Source organism: Mangifera indica, chromosome 7 (genome assembly GCF_011075055.1).
Source record: "Mangifera indica cultivar Alphonso chromosome 7, CATAS_Mindica_2.1, whole genome shotgun sequence".
NCBI lineage: Eukaryota > Viridiplantae > Streptophyta > Magnoliopsida > Sapindales > Anacardiaceae > Mangifera > Mangifera indica.
In genome coordinates, this window is record NC_058143.1 from 13,573,244 (window position 1) to 13,587,140 (window position 13,897).

Sequence of the window (13,897 nt, forward strand, 5' to 3'; positions counted from 1 at the left end):
TGACTGGGGTCTCGGCAAACATACAACCAAACATTTTTTTAGCCATTTGTAAAAGATCTAGATATATTTTCTCTCCGGGATGAAGATTTTGTCTTTAATCCTTGTTGCCTCCATTTCTAAGTAAGTACCTTAGATTTTCGAGGTCTTTAAGTTTAGACTTTTTAGTCAAGAATTTCTTCAGTAAACCTATCTTTGCAAGATCATTCCCAGTGACAATAATGTCATCCACATACACCATTAGTATGGCAATTTTACCATCATCAGAGTGCTTAAGGAATGATTTGTTTAGGCTTGTCCATAACCCTGACTCTTGACAAACTTATCAAACCACTCTTTGGGAGACTTTCAATCTTTTCCATATTCTTCAAACCTTGGAAGGAAAGTAAATATACACTTCTTGTATAGATCACCACCATTAAAGAAGACATTTTTCACATCCACTTGTTACAGTGTCAAGTCCAACTTGGTTGAAAAAAATAGGACTCTTATGGTGTTAAGTATGGCAACTGGAGCAAACTTCTCCTAATCGTCTATGCCATAGGTTTCGGTGAATCATTTGGCAAAAAGCATAGCTTTGCAACCTATCAATGCTCCCATCCACCTCATATTTGACTGTGAGTACCCACTTACATCCCAGAGTCCTCTTCCCCTTCCATAACTTTCTAGATTTCGTTTTTCTAATGCACTGATTTCATCATAAATTGCTTCCTTTCACTCCGGTTAGGTGTGGGTCTCCTATATATTTTATCGAACTAACCAATATTAAAATCGAGTTTGACACTTACATTGAACTACATAACTCAAAATCTAGTCAAATAACTCGAACTCAATTTAGTTTCAAACTAAGCCACAAATTACTCACGAGCCACTTGACTTAGACACTCATGATAACCTTTATAATTCCCATATTGCTATTCTAAATACATCACCTCTATATGACTTTCTACAAATTTGTATTTTTAAATTATTATTTTAATATGTATTTTAACATAATCCAATTCTAAAATTTGCCCGAGATTATTTTTCACCCAAATTTTAGTCATTTCTCAATAACATATCTATAACTATTTAAAATTCAAATTCATAGATTAATTATTATTAAAATTTTCAATTAAAAATAAAGGTAAAATTATCATTTTATCTTTAAAAACTAAAACTCTAAAAAATTATATCATTTTCTCCCTTAATTTAAAAAATTAACATTTCTTTTATGATTAAACTTTAAAAAATTCAGTTTCTTCTTAGTTCTAAATTTCATCTTTGATGGTTTAGGAAATCCGACTATCAATCTTCTTCGATGAAGATAGTCCAATGACTTTTTTCAATAAAAGACAATCTTTCGTTATCCAGATTTGAACAACAAAGTATCTTCAGATCAGAAAGATATGATTAAGAGTTGTCTTTTATGGTAATGGGTGATTATCCTTTATAGTCAGATATAAAATATAAGTTAAAAATATTTATTATCAAACAAAATGACTGTCATCGGAGAAAGGAAATTACTCTTAAATATAAAATATTAACTTTTCAAATTAAAAAAATGATGATATAACATTAGTTTTTAAAATTAAAAAAAAATATATGCAAATTTTTATAATTTTACAATTTAATAATAAAATAATAATTTTATGTTTGTCTCTACCTGCAATTGTCCTTCGGCATTCTAAAGTTACATTGTTTCGCAAAAATCTGTATCTGTAGCGCCCTGTTCATACAGCGGAAGAACACTGTTGCCATTTCTTATTTCCCCTCTGTTGAAGCCCTGCAACCGACAATACTCCAAGTTTTTCTTTCTTTTAACCAAGTTACTTGTTTTTTTCGTATTAATTTCTTCTGTTTCGTTTTGTTTCTTGGATGCGCTGGTTTTGTGTCCATGTTTGAATGTAAACATTGTCGACAGATGTAAATCATGGCATAACAATGAAACCCATTTGTTCAGATCCTCTCTTTCACGTTGCTTCTTCACCTTTTCACGTTTCAACTTCGAGCTATCTTCAACGGAGGTTGGTGAATGTTGATTCTTTCTTCATCTTTGCATTATGTTTTTATCTTCAATGTGGTTTCTTAAAGCAACTGCGTTTTTCTGTTCATCATAAGCTTGACCAAGGTTTTGCTTCGTTAGATTTTTTGTTGTTGTTGTTCAGATTATTGGTTTTGTATATATTTACGAGCTTTGATATCGAGTTTATGTGAAAATTGATTTGGGCTTAGTAGTCTTGTTGCAGGATGTTTATTTTGGAACTCGCATATTGTTTATGATTTCTTTTCTTTTCTTCTTTCGGTTTATATATTTGATATGTCGATTTTTCTGGGATCAGTGTATTTGTGTTTGTTAAGTTATATATCTGACAAGTGTTTATGGCATTGCGTTTGTTGGCTTGTGCAGAGAGAGGAGTTTGGGGAATTTTGTTTCTAAAATAGATGATTAGTGGGCATTCCATGTGGGATTTGGTTTGTGGGTCTCACTTGGTTATGGCAATGTTTTTGTTCTGGAAAAATGCTTGTGGTTATAGATTTAGCTGGTTCTCTATCTGGCGCAGAAAGAAGAGATTCTTTCTTCCAGGTTTTCATTTTTGGTTTGGGAACTTCTGGTTGGTAATAAAGGTTTTTTAGTTGCTTGAATTCTTGAGGCCAGATGGCTTTCTCTTTTTCTTGTTTTCATGGTGAACTGAAGAGACTATTTGTGTATCATTGCAAGTTCATGTTTGTGTGTCTGTGCACGAATGTTGCCTTATTGTTGGTGTTCTTGGATACTATTCTCTTAGACATGATGAAAATGGCAGGCTGCAGTTATCACTCTGCCTATGTTCTCTGTTCCCAATACTTTCATTGTTCTGTTATGTGCTTTGAATTTCTTTTCAATGCATTTTATGCTGATTGGAGTTAAACTTTGACACTATGGGGATTTTGATTCATTTTCCGTGTCATAGCCACATGTTAATAATATAGCCTTTGAAATGGTTGTGCTTCCATGTCATACTCTAATTACTCATTCATGTACTCTTTAATTTTCTTTCTTTGTTTTAAATGTCAGTGAATCATAACAAGTCCAAGAGTTCTGTCATAGTGTGTAGGTGATTTCTGCTTCTATTCCTTGCTGTTGTTATTGATTTTTTGCACCTACGTTTCTTCTTGGTCTATATTGTTTTGGCAGATGGAATCAGACTATCTAGATTGTAATGACAATTTTGCAGGAAAAGAATCTCTTCATGACTTATTTCCTCAAGATTCTTCTCATAAAAGTGACTTACATGGAGATCCACGTGTGAATCCCGAAATTGGAGAAGAATTCCAAGTGAATATTCCTCCCATGATAACTGGAACCAGTTTATTCAACTGTTAATGAACCCTGCTGATTCAAATGTCACGTTAGATGTTTCTCATGCCTTTCTAAATGGGTTTGCCCATTCCAATTGTGTGGGTCAATGATGAAGTAAATAATACTAATGATGCAGCTCGTAAAGATGAGTCTTTCAAATGTAAAAAGAGCAAAATGGGTCAAATTAATATAGGTAGGGGAGGTCCAGAACTCAATATTCTGGACTTCTGTGTTAGATTGAAAGTCAGCAAAGAATCAAAACCAGAGAACTTTAGAAGCAAGGATTGCAGGAAGAACTGACTTGGATAGACTTTGTAAATGCACTAGTTATTCTCCAGTTCCTGGTATGCTAGGAGACTCTTGGAGCTGTGCTGAAAAGGATAATTTTCTTCTTTGTTTATGTATATTCAGCAAAAACCTTTTTCAGATAAAGAGATTTATTGAGACCAAAGAGATGGGAGAGATTTTATCATGTTACTATGGGGAATTTTATAGGTCTAATGAACACCTTAGGCGGTTAGATTGCCGGAAACCAAGAAGTAGGGAGTGTGTATACAGGAGGAAAATTTTTAGTGGGTGGAGGCAACAAGAATTGGTATCTCGTTTGCTTCCCCGTGTTCCAGAGGCATCTCATAATTCTTTGCCTGTGGTACTGCATTAGTGTTTATGTGAGATATTATTGTGTTCCTATTCAGTAGTGATATGTCTTGTCACATTGAAGTATCTACTATCTTTTTTTCTCTTCTTTTTTCAGATGAGTTGAAAAAGATGCCTTCTAATCTGTCACATATGTGTAGAATAACAATCTTTGTTCTGTTTTAGTTCTAAATTGAAGCTACAATTCTTCTCTCTTTATTTTTACAACCCTGCTCTAAAATTCTTGCTAGGTGGTTTATCATTATATTGGAATTATAAATTACTAAAATTGATTGAAAAATAGGACAGCTGCAATAGCGAAATTTGTAATGTGATGCAATAGGTTACAAAAACATTGTAAACTTCCCACTTGTTAACTAAAACTCTTTTACATATATTTCACTCCTTAAAGCTGACTCTGGGAAGAAATTTTATCAATAGGAAAAATCTGCATTAAGAATGTAACATTGGTGAGGAAAGAATTTTATGAATGCTAGGGAAGTAATATGATTTTACAGTCATTATTGCTCCTGTTTATGTTAACAGTTAAAATTACTTGTTCTTGTTTTGACATCGTTTTTCTATTTCCAATCTCTATTTTAGTTCTGATCTCTCCCAAGTAATTAGCAGAGGGAAGAACTTAACTCGACATCTATGTCTCCTATTTGAAGGCCACTGTTGGACTTAGTGCTGTTGTAGAATCTATAGCCATTGGTAAGGGGAAGGAGGATCTCACAAGCCTTTCCATGGAGCCTGTGAAGATCAATCAAGTGTTTCCTGTTTGTCCCAAAATTCCATGTGGCAAAGCTTGCTCCTCACTTATATCCAGTGACATAATCAAGATTCTAAATGGAGGCTTCAGATTAAGCAAGGCTTGATGTAATGATATTTTCTGGGAAGCTGTTTGGCCACGTTTGCCAGCTAGAGGATGGCACTCTGAGCAACCCAAGAATCATGTTACATCACTTCCAAAGATTATCTGGTTTTTCTTATGCCTGGAATCAAGAAGTTCTCAAGAAGGAAACTTGTCAAAGGAGAGCACTACTTTGATTCAGTTGGTGATATTTTCAACAAAGTGGCTTCTGAACCTTGAACTTGAAGATGAAGAATCTAGTGTCAGCAGCTACAATGGCGAAGACCAGTGGGTTGCAGAAGATTTATCTGATCAGGATGATCCATCAGGTCATAAACCCCACTGTTACCTAAAACCTTGTAGCTCTAGTTACAATTCAGACCATATGAAGCTCATGGTTGTAGATTCCAGCTTGGTCCATTGAGGAAAATCATCCAGGGTGAGAGAATTGAGAATTTTTTTTCCTGCTGATTTTAAGGGTTCTTCCAAAATGACTGCTATTTCAGGAGAAAATAATGGGTACTTTGAGAATTCCCTGGATGAGCATAAGCTTGCTGCTGCTAATATACCATTGAACATAGAGAAGAAAACAGGTATTTCTGAGCTTAGCAAGGTTAAATTTGGTACTGTCAGTTGAAACAGTATGAGGTGCATGGTTGTGGACGTATATACAATGGAAGTTGTTTTGACAAGGAGGTGTCTCTGGTGAAAAATGAGAACAATCATATTCCTATATCAATTGATTTAAACCTTTCTCAGATTATTCTGCTGGACTCTGGAAATTGTGAACTAGTAACGAGGGAGGTGGAAGACAGTCAAGGTACAAACGCAAATGGTTTATTCTTATACGAGAACAAGCATAATCCTGAGGCACAGAAAATCTCTTTTGGTGTTGAGTCCAGTAGACAAAGCACTAGAAACTGAGCATTGACTGCTAAAGCATTGGAAGCCCGCGCTTGTGGGTTCTTGAGCATTAATTAGAAAGAGAAAAGCAAAGATTTTCACAGACAAAAAGTCTCATTCTCAAGACCTTCCCACAGGGCTCGTAGCAGAGTCAAGGGAACATCCAATCACATTACTTCTGGCACAGTAATTGCAGATTTGAAAAAAGAGGAAGTGAATGAGACTTTTGTTGTAAACAAAGATATCACCAGTAAACCTATGGGCCAATTTGAAGGGAAGAGTCTCCCTATCTACTAGTAATTTCTAAAGCTGCTTATTAGATGGTTTGTCCTTTGAAGATCATGCATTGAGCTTGACGCAGTATACTGATACTTTTGGAGCAATCTTGAAGCAGCAAAATTCTTTTAGAAAGTTTTCCTGCCTGTATTTACTGCCAACCAAGAGATACTGATATGCGGCAATCTAATTAATGCTTTCACCTAGTGTGCTACAGAAGACAACTTGCTCTTTAAACATATGTATATACTAGCTTGCAACAATCCTAACCATCCAAACTGGGCACTCGTCACCGTGCAAACAACCAATTCAGCTGGAGCATACCCGTGTTGTCTTTTTCTTTTTTCTCTCTTGAAAATATATATAATACGAACGAAAAATTACACCTCAAAAACTAGTTATTGAGATAGGAGAACACAAGGTTATATAAACCCTACATTAATTACCCATACTTTTCAATATGGGATTTAAGTCACATATGTTGTACTTGGGATCTTAACATACTATCATGCTCCAAGTCCCGACATCCACGTGGGTTGATTGTGTGTTAGCTTACTGCTAAATCTAAGGCAAACACTACAATGTCGATGTTATCCCCCATGCTGCACGATTGTAACTGAGAGATATTATGATGATTTTGATACCAAATGATACGAACCTTAAGAAAATCACATCTTAAAAGCTAGCTATTGAGATAGGAGAGTCCAAGGTCATATAAACCTCACACTAGTTGTCTATATTTTTCAATATGAGATTCAAGTCTCATATCTTACATTTGAGATCTTAACAATATGAAGCAATCAACTTGACTCTGATATTGATGTGGTGCCTGTGATTGTATGACAGTCATTGTCACTTGTGGGCTCTCCTGATAGCAGAACTGCAGAAGAGTAAGATGACCGGTGATAATTAGAACATTCTCAGTTACTGGCAGTCTTAATGATAATTTGTTGCTTTTATATGAAGTTTCTGCAGTGGTTTAAGGTCCAGATGAAAATGGAACCATGTCATTGGCATGTTTCTCCTGCTGACAATCCGAGACTATGAATGATTGGAACTATTACTTCGATTATATTTTCTTGATTTTCTATAAGCTGAGCTTGTCCAGAGACAGCCTCTGGATATCCTGCAAAAGCTCACTGATTAACAATTTCATTCCAAGTAACGCCCATATGAATCTAGGTAATCTTAATTTTGTGGCGTCCATAGTTATTAATAAATTATCTCGATAATCTTAATTTTATTATATTTTTATCTTTATTAAATTTTTGAAAAAAATGTTTTTATTTTCAGTTAAAATATCAATAAATCGTAGACCTTATTGTGATTATTTTTTAAGACAAAATACCTCTACTTTCAATTAAAATTACAAACTACCAAATTCACCACCATGTGCCAACACCCACACAACTACCATTCTTCCACAACATGCACAAAATCGTTGTTTAACCACTTGCACAAAATCGACCCATTTTACTTGAATGAGATAGAGAGGAGATGAAAGTCGATGTTCGACTATTGAACCTACAAATCATGAACCTCACACATATCGCTCAGTTGCTTGACAATATTTATCGCCAATTTACTTGTGTTAATTGTTGGAGATGTTGACAACAACTTTATACAACACTTTTAGGACTTTTAGGTTATAGTCTCATCATTCTCATTAACAAAGTTTCCTCCTCCTTATCTCATCCCTCCCCTTCCACTTCTATTTTCCTGTAGTTTCATCCCTATAGTTTCACTTTTGATTTAGTTTAACATACAATGGTATTCTAAAAATGTAAAATTATCTCATTGTCTTTTTATTATTGTCAACCAAACATAATGATTTTCTTTATACTATAATTTTACCAAATAAAATTAAGTCATGCTACTATCTCTACACTCAAACATTGGGTTCAAGATCAGAAAACACAATATAAATATTAAAAAAATATTGTCCAAAAGAAAATAATTTCCTCTTGCCAATAATAAAAGTGTAGAAATCTTGATCATGCTAACACCTTTCTTCTTTTGCCTTGCCAATTTAATAATTATCAGCCCTTCTCTTTTTGTCTCCCTCCATGAATGATTGACAAGATATATGTCCTTTTTTTTTTTCCTTTTCAATTATCAGAAAAGAAAGTTAACTATTATAACTTGACTTAGTGGAACCATTTGTCACATGCATCCATACTTTAATTTGAACCCTTAAAAATTTCTATATTTATGAGGTGGGGGTATTGTCAAATCATAATTTTTATTTTATTTTTTCTTTTCAATGTCTATTCATGTTGGAAAAAAAATTCAATGATATTTCCTGGAAATTTCAACAAGATTAAAACGTTACCATCATAAAGTTTCTTTTCCAATTTTTTTAATAAATAATTAATAAGAGGGTTTTTTAAGTATAACAGAGATTTGTATTTAAGATTTTTTTTTAAATTTTAATATTTCAATAATTTTGTTAACTTTTTATATATATTTTTTAATAACCGAAGACCCGATATATATTTTTTAATAATCAGAGATCTCACTCATATTAGTTAGAGGAATAAACTTAGAGTATAATAATTATATTCATAATCATTATATCAAATAAATCAATATTTTATAAGTATGACAAAAACTTTTCTGAAAATTTTAATATTCCATGAACCTTGCTATCTTTTCTGGTCAAGTTTCTTTTTCATCTTAGGCATTTTGATTTTGTCGTTGGCTCCATCAAGAAGGCAACTTCAAATTGGGGCCAATTGTCTCTCACTCACTAATCATGCTCAAACAATTTGTAAGTCAATGACCAAAATGCCATGTCACTTATATTTAAGTAGAATTCTTTCTGGTATGGAAATTACAAAAGAATCCCATCTATATTATTTTCTTTTAATTATTTAAAAAAAAATGAAATAATGATGGCGGTTCAAAGCAAAATAACTTTGGTTAAATCATGAGTTCTAAAACTCCTGGCTTTATAGTTGAAGTGTAAAAAAGAGTTATTACTTAGTATCTCATTTCGAGACAAAAGAATCTTTCCTTTCTTTGAAAGTTGCTTTTTCAATATTATTACGTGCAACACTTCCCCTGGATACATGGACAAAAGTGAAAGCAAAACCCAAAAAATATATATATACGAACCAATGACTTGCAAAAGTGATTCTACCCTGTAAGCACTTTTTTTTTTAAAATATTTTAAAATTTTGAACCAAAAAAAAAAAAGAATCATGTTCAAATTTTGTAGAGATTTTGGGTATGCACAATCCGATTTTATGTAGTTTAAAAAGCCTTTTAAATTTAAATTAAAAATCGGTTTAAAAAATTTTCAAATCAAATCGAAAAAATATTATTTAATACAGTTTAGGTTACAGTTTAAATATATTAAAATAATTTATTTTTAAATACATATTATTTAATAAAATTATAATTTTTTAAAATATAATATATGCATATAAAATAACATAATATATATATATATATAATGATAAAATAAATATAATAAAAAGATGTATACCTAAGTTTTTATTAAAAAATTCTATTACGTATAATTATATATAAGTATTTTGAAAATATATAGTTTATGATTTAGTTTAATATTAAAAATTATTTTTTTAAAATTTATCAATCTAAATTAAACTATTTTATAAATTAAATAAAATAAAATCGTAATTTTTAAATAATTTAATTTAATTTTATAATTTAAACTAAATCATATACAAATTATATTAAAGATATATCACCTTTATTGTATATTATCATGATGGCCTCAGCTTTGGATTCATGATTCAAACATGAAGTAATTTTGATTTGTTTTGTTTTCATGTAATTATAAGTAATTGAAATTTGATATGCAAGTTTTTCCACTAATCATGAACAAATCTTGTCTCTTTAAGTGCAATTATTATAACAAAAAAGAAAATAGCTTTTTGTTCTTTCGAGGATGATTTTCATGTTGATTATTGATGTTTTTTCTACCATGAATAATACATTTGCTTGCTATCTTATCAATACGCACAACAGACCACTCAATTATTTATAAGGCCAAACGACTATCTCCCATATAAAGTATGCGTTTTTGTCCAAGTTTCTCTTCATCAATTTTAAAAATATCATTTACTCATTCATAATAAGTTAAAATTAACAGTTTCAAAGATAAAATTATTATTTTGTCTATATTATTAAAAATAAATTTAAATTTGATTTTAATTTCTCCTCTAAACCTTAAAAACTAACAATTTTCCCCAACCCAAGTTTTAAAAAACTACATTTTCTCTCTTAGGGTTTTCAATTTTCTGAGTTAGTTTTCCAGCATCGTTTCTTCCTCTTTGACAACCTCCAGGCCACTCCTCTTTCTCTCTGGCATGGCCTCCTTCCGACGGTTATCTTGGAAACTGTCATCGATGAAGATGTCTTCGTCGAGATGAAGACGAGTCGTCTTCATCTCTGACGAAGAAGACTTGACGACCGTGCCTAGCATAATAGTCAGAAGGTGGCCGCACCGGAGAGGAAGAAGAGTCGCCTGGAGGTCACCGGAGAGAAAGAAACGACATCGAAAAACTAACTCTAAAAATATATATAAAAAAAAGGAAAAAAATATAAATTTGGGGCAGATAATTGAGGAAACACAAAGGAAAATATACCAATAAAAACAGATATAATCAATGTTAATGGAACCATCATAATAAAAATATATAAACTTCAAGCATTTCTCCAAACCCACCCGCTCAACTATATATAATTATGATCTTAATATATTTGATTAATCTCTTTCAAGAATCAACTACTATTTAATTTATGATTGACAACTGAAAAATAATAATCCCAGACTAATTGCACCATGATGTGATTTTATATTATTTTAGTGTTGCTTGGTTAAAGATTGAGCATATAATATGAAGATTAATGTGAATGATCTCTCTCTGGTGGGCACAAGTTCATCTGCCCATACAGTCCACATATTACTTTAATATGAATTCAAATATCTTTTAATGATATATCAAAATTTAATTCTTAAAAGTCTAATCGTAGCTGTGATATTTTAATATTTTTCTACAAAAAATCATAAAGCGTAAAAGAGTTCTTAAAATATACAGGATGTTGAATTGAGAGCTCGTTTGTTTTTTTATTTAATTATTTCATTGTAAAATTGGGTCTCTTTATGAAAGTTATTTTTTATGGGGACATAACCTTTTAAAGGAATATATGAATGGCAAATGAGTCATATTAGAAAAGTAAAACACAGTACACTACTTAGAGCCTGTTCAAATTTGTGTACAGAATAACTCTACAAAAGATGAAGTGAAAAACTGAGGACAAAACAAATGCAGAGATCTCCTTTCCTGATGCTGCTAGCCCCAATGATTCAGCTGTGTCTCAAGTAGAGTAGAGCACATGCAGAGAGAAATGGAACTTCATGGACAGAGAAATAATAAGGTAGGTTTGCTTTTAGCTAGCTTTGTGAATGAGTGGTCCTCGTCACTATGGAATATTATTTGAATGCATGTCAAACAGTGTTCACGAAGCCCCATCACCTGCATTCCTTTGCACTTACCAACAAATTTGAGACTTTGGATTATCTCACATCCGAAGATGCTTCTACGAAAGTCCCATCACCATGAACTCTATATATATATATATATATATATACACACATACACGCACACGTACGTTACAAGAGATCTTACACATTATCATGAACAATTAAAGCCAAGGATTATTTTTTATTTAAGTTTTAATTTAATCTCAAAAATATATTTATAATTATTAAAAAATTTAAACACTTATCCATATATAAATTAATTTTTGTTAGACGCAAAGATAAAATTATTATTTTATTATTAAACTCTGAAACTCTAAAAAATTATATTATTTTTCTCTCTTAATTTAGATTAATAATTTTCTCTCATAATTAACTTTTCAAAAGTAGTATTTCTCCACCTAGGGTTTTAATTTTTCAAGTGGCTCAACGAAATCCAACCATTGCAAAGAAAAAATATCGACAATCTAGAAGAAACGTCATCCAAATCGATGACGCTTCATCTTTGAGAAGCGTCATCAAAATCAACAATGCTTCATCAAGAAGCATCATCTAGATTTGGACGACAAGACATCGTCCTTTGTCATCTAGGCAACGAATGACACTTTGTCATCTAGACACCATTTTTTTATTGTCTAATCACTGTTTGTTCGTCAGATTAGTTGGTCGGAGACAATTTTTAGACCCTAGGGGGGAATGGTAACTTTTTAAAACTTAATTTTAAAGAAAATTTGTTAGTTTTTCAAACTAATAGGAGAAATGATATAAGTTTTTAGAGTTTTAGAGTTTAGTGATAAAATGATGATTTTACTTTTGTCCATAATAAAAAATTTTAACAAAAATTAGCTTATAAATTAGTGTTTAAGTTTTTGAAATGCTACAAATAAACTTTCGAAATTAGGCTAAAACTTTTGTGGTAAACAGTCCTTTGGCTGAACAATTAAATACATCTTAGCAAGCTTGTCAAAATTTGATGCAATCAAAGCATACTTAACCATCAAAGCATAAGGATGCATGATACAATATATATATAGGGGTTAAATTATGTAAAAATAAAAATATAAGAGGTCAGTTAAAAGTGATGAAATCTGAGATGGGTCCATGTAAAAATTTAAAGATTATTTTAATATATAAAATTAATAATTTTTCAATAAAAAATTATATTAAAATACTCATTTTTTATACTAAAAGAGGATAATGACAAATGTTTAAAAGCCAACCCCCCTTGGATCCGCCACTAGATGCATGCATGCGGTGATGCAACCCTTCTTGAATATGATTATTTGGGAGTTTCCATCTCCCTACGCACAAGGTATTAAAGAAATATTTCAAGTTTTATTTGATTTCGTAATATGTAGGGTATGTTGAATTTAAGTAATTTTTTATTATTAAAAATAAAAAATTATTATAAAAATAAATTATTTAAGTGATTATTAAATATAAATTATTATTGTATGTGATTATCGATAACAAAACGGTACTAAAATATTATTATATTTAAATGTTTTTGATATAATTATTTTAAAAATGTTTTTATATTATTTATTATATTAATTAAAAATAAAATTATCTTTTAAAAAAATAAATAATAATCTAATTATAATATTTAATATAAATTATTTATTATTATTATTATTAATAAAATATTAACAAATGAACTAATATAATAATAATAAGGGGTTAATAAAATTTTTAATTAATAACTAAGCAAATGAATCATGTTTCAAAAGAAATTAAATTGAAAATGGAATCCAGCGAATGAGGATCATGCATGTACTGCCCCAAAAGATAAATAACACATGCACGTACGACGATTCATTCCTGTCAAAGATTACGACAATCTTATAGATTCACGCTAGACTTGTTTCTTTCTACGAATCTTCCTCATGTTTTTTTTTTCTTGCCAGTTGTACAGCCAAAATTATTTCACAAGGACAAATTATTCAACAAAAGCTCACGCATAAACCTACCTATGTGACAAAATACTTTACAAAAACGTGGTAATGTGAACACTTACTACTTAAATATATAAAAAATAAAAGCAATGTCAATTTACAAAATTACGGTTAGATTTAAATCGAGTCAAATTTAAATTTAATTTGATTTATAATAGTTAAACTTAAACTCGAGTTTGGGCTCATTAAACTTGTTGTAAATAAACTCGAGTTTGACTCATTTTAAACTCGAGTTCGATTGAAACTGGATTTAAGCTCGAGTTTTAACTAACTCGTTATTAAAATAATATCGTTTTAATAAATATTGGTCAAAATAACTTTATTTTATATCAAATTTTTAGCTTACGAGTTTAAAAAACAATTCAAACTCATTTGGGGTTAGCTCGTTTCAGGCTTATTCGAGCTCAAACAAGCTCGGTCTGAATTCAACCCTATGCAAAATG

At 31.1% G+C, this 13,897-nt stretch overlaps 1 long non-coding RNA gene across 3 annotated transcripts; it reads left to right on the plus strand.

Annotated features, from left to right (window-relative positions):
* The first annotated feature begins 1,650 nt into the window (after positions 1–1,650).
* On the plus strand, positions 1,651–6,230 carry LOC123221932. Of its 3 annotated transcripts, none has more exons than XR_006503325.1 (2): positions 1,651–2,003; positions 2,387–6,230. It is a non-coding gene; the product is annotated as an uncharacterized LOC123221932 (long non-coding RNA). The 3 variants fall into 3 exon arrangements; XR_006503326.1 differs by having other exon boundaries at positions 3,155–6,230; XR_006503327.1 differs by having other exon boundaries at positions 3,195–6,230.
* The last annotated feature ends 7,667 nt before the right edge of the window (positions 6,231–13,897 follow it).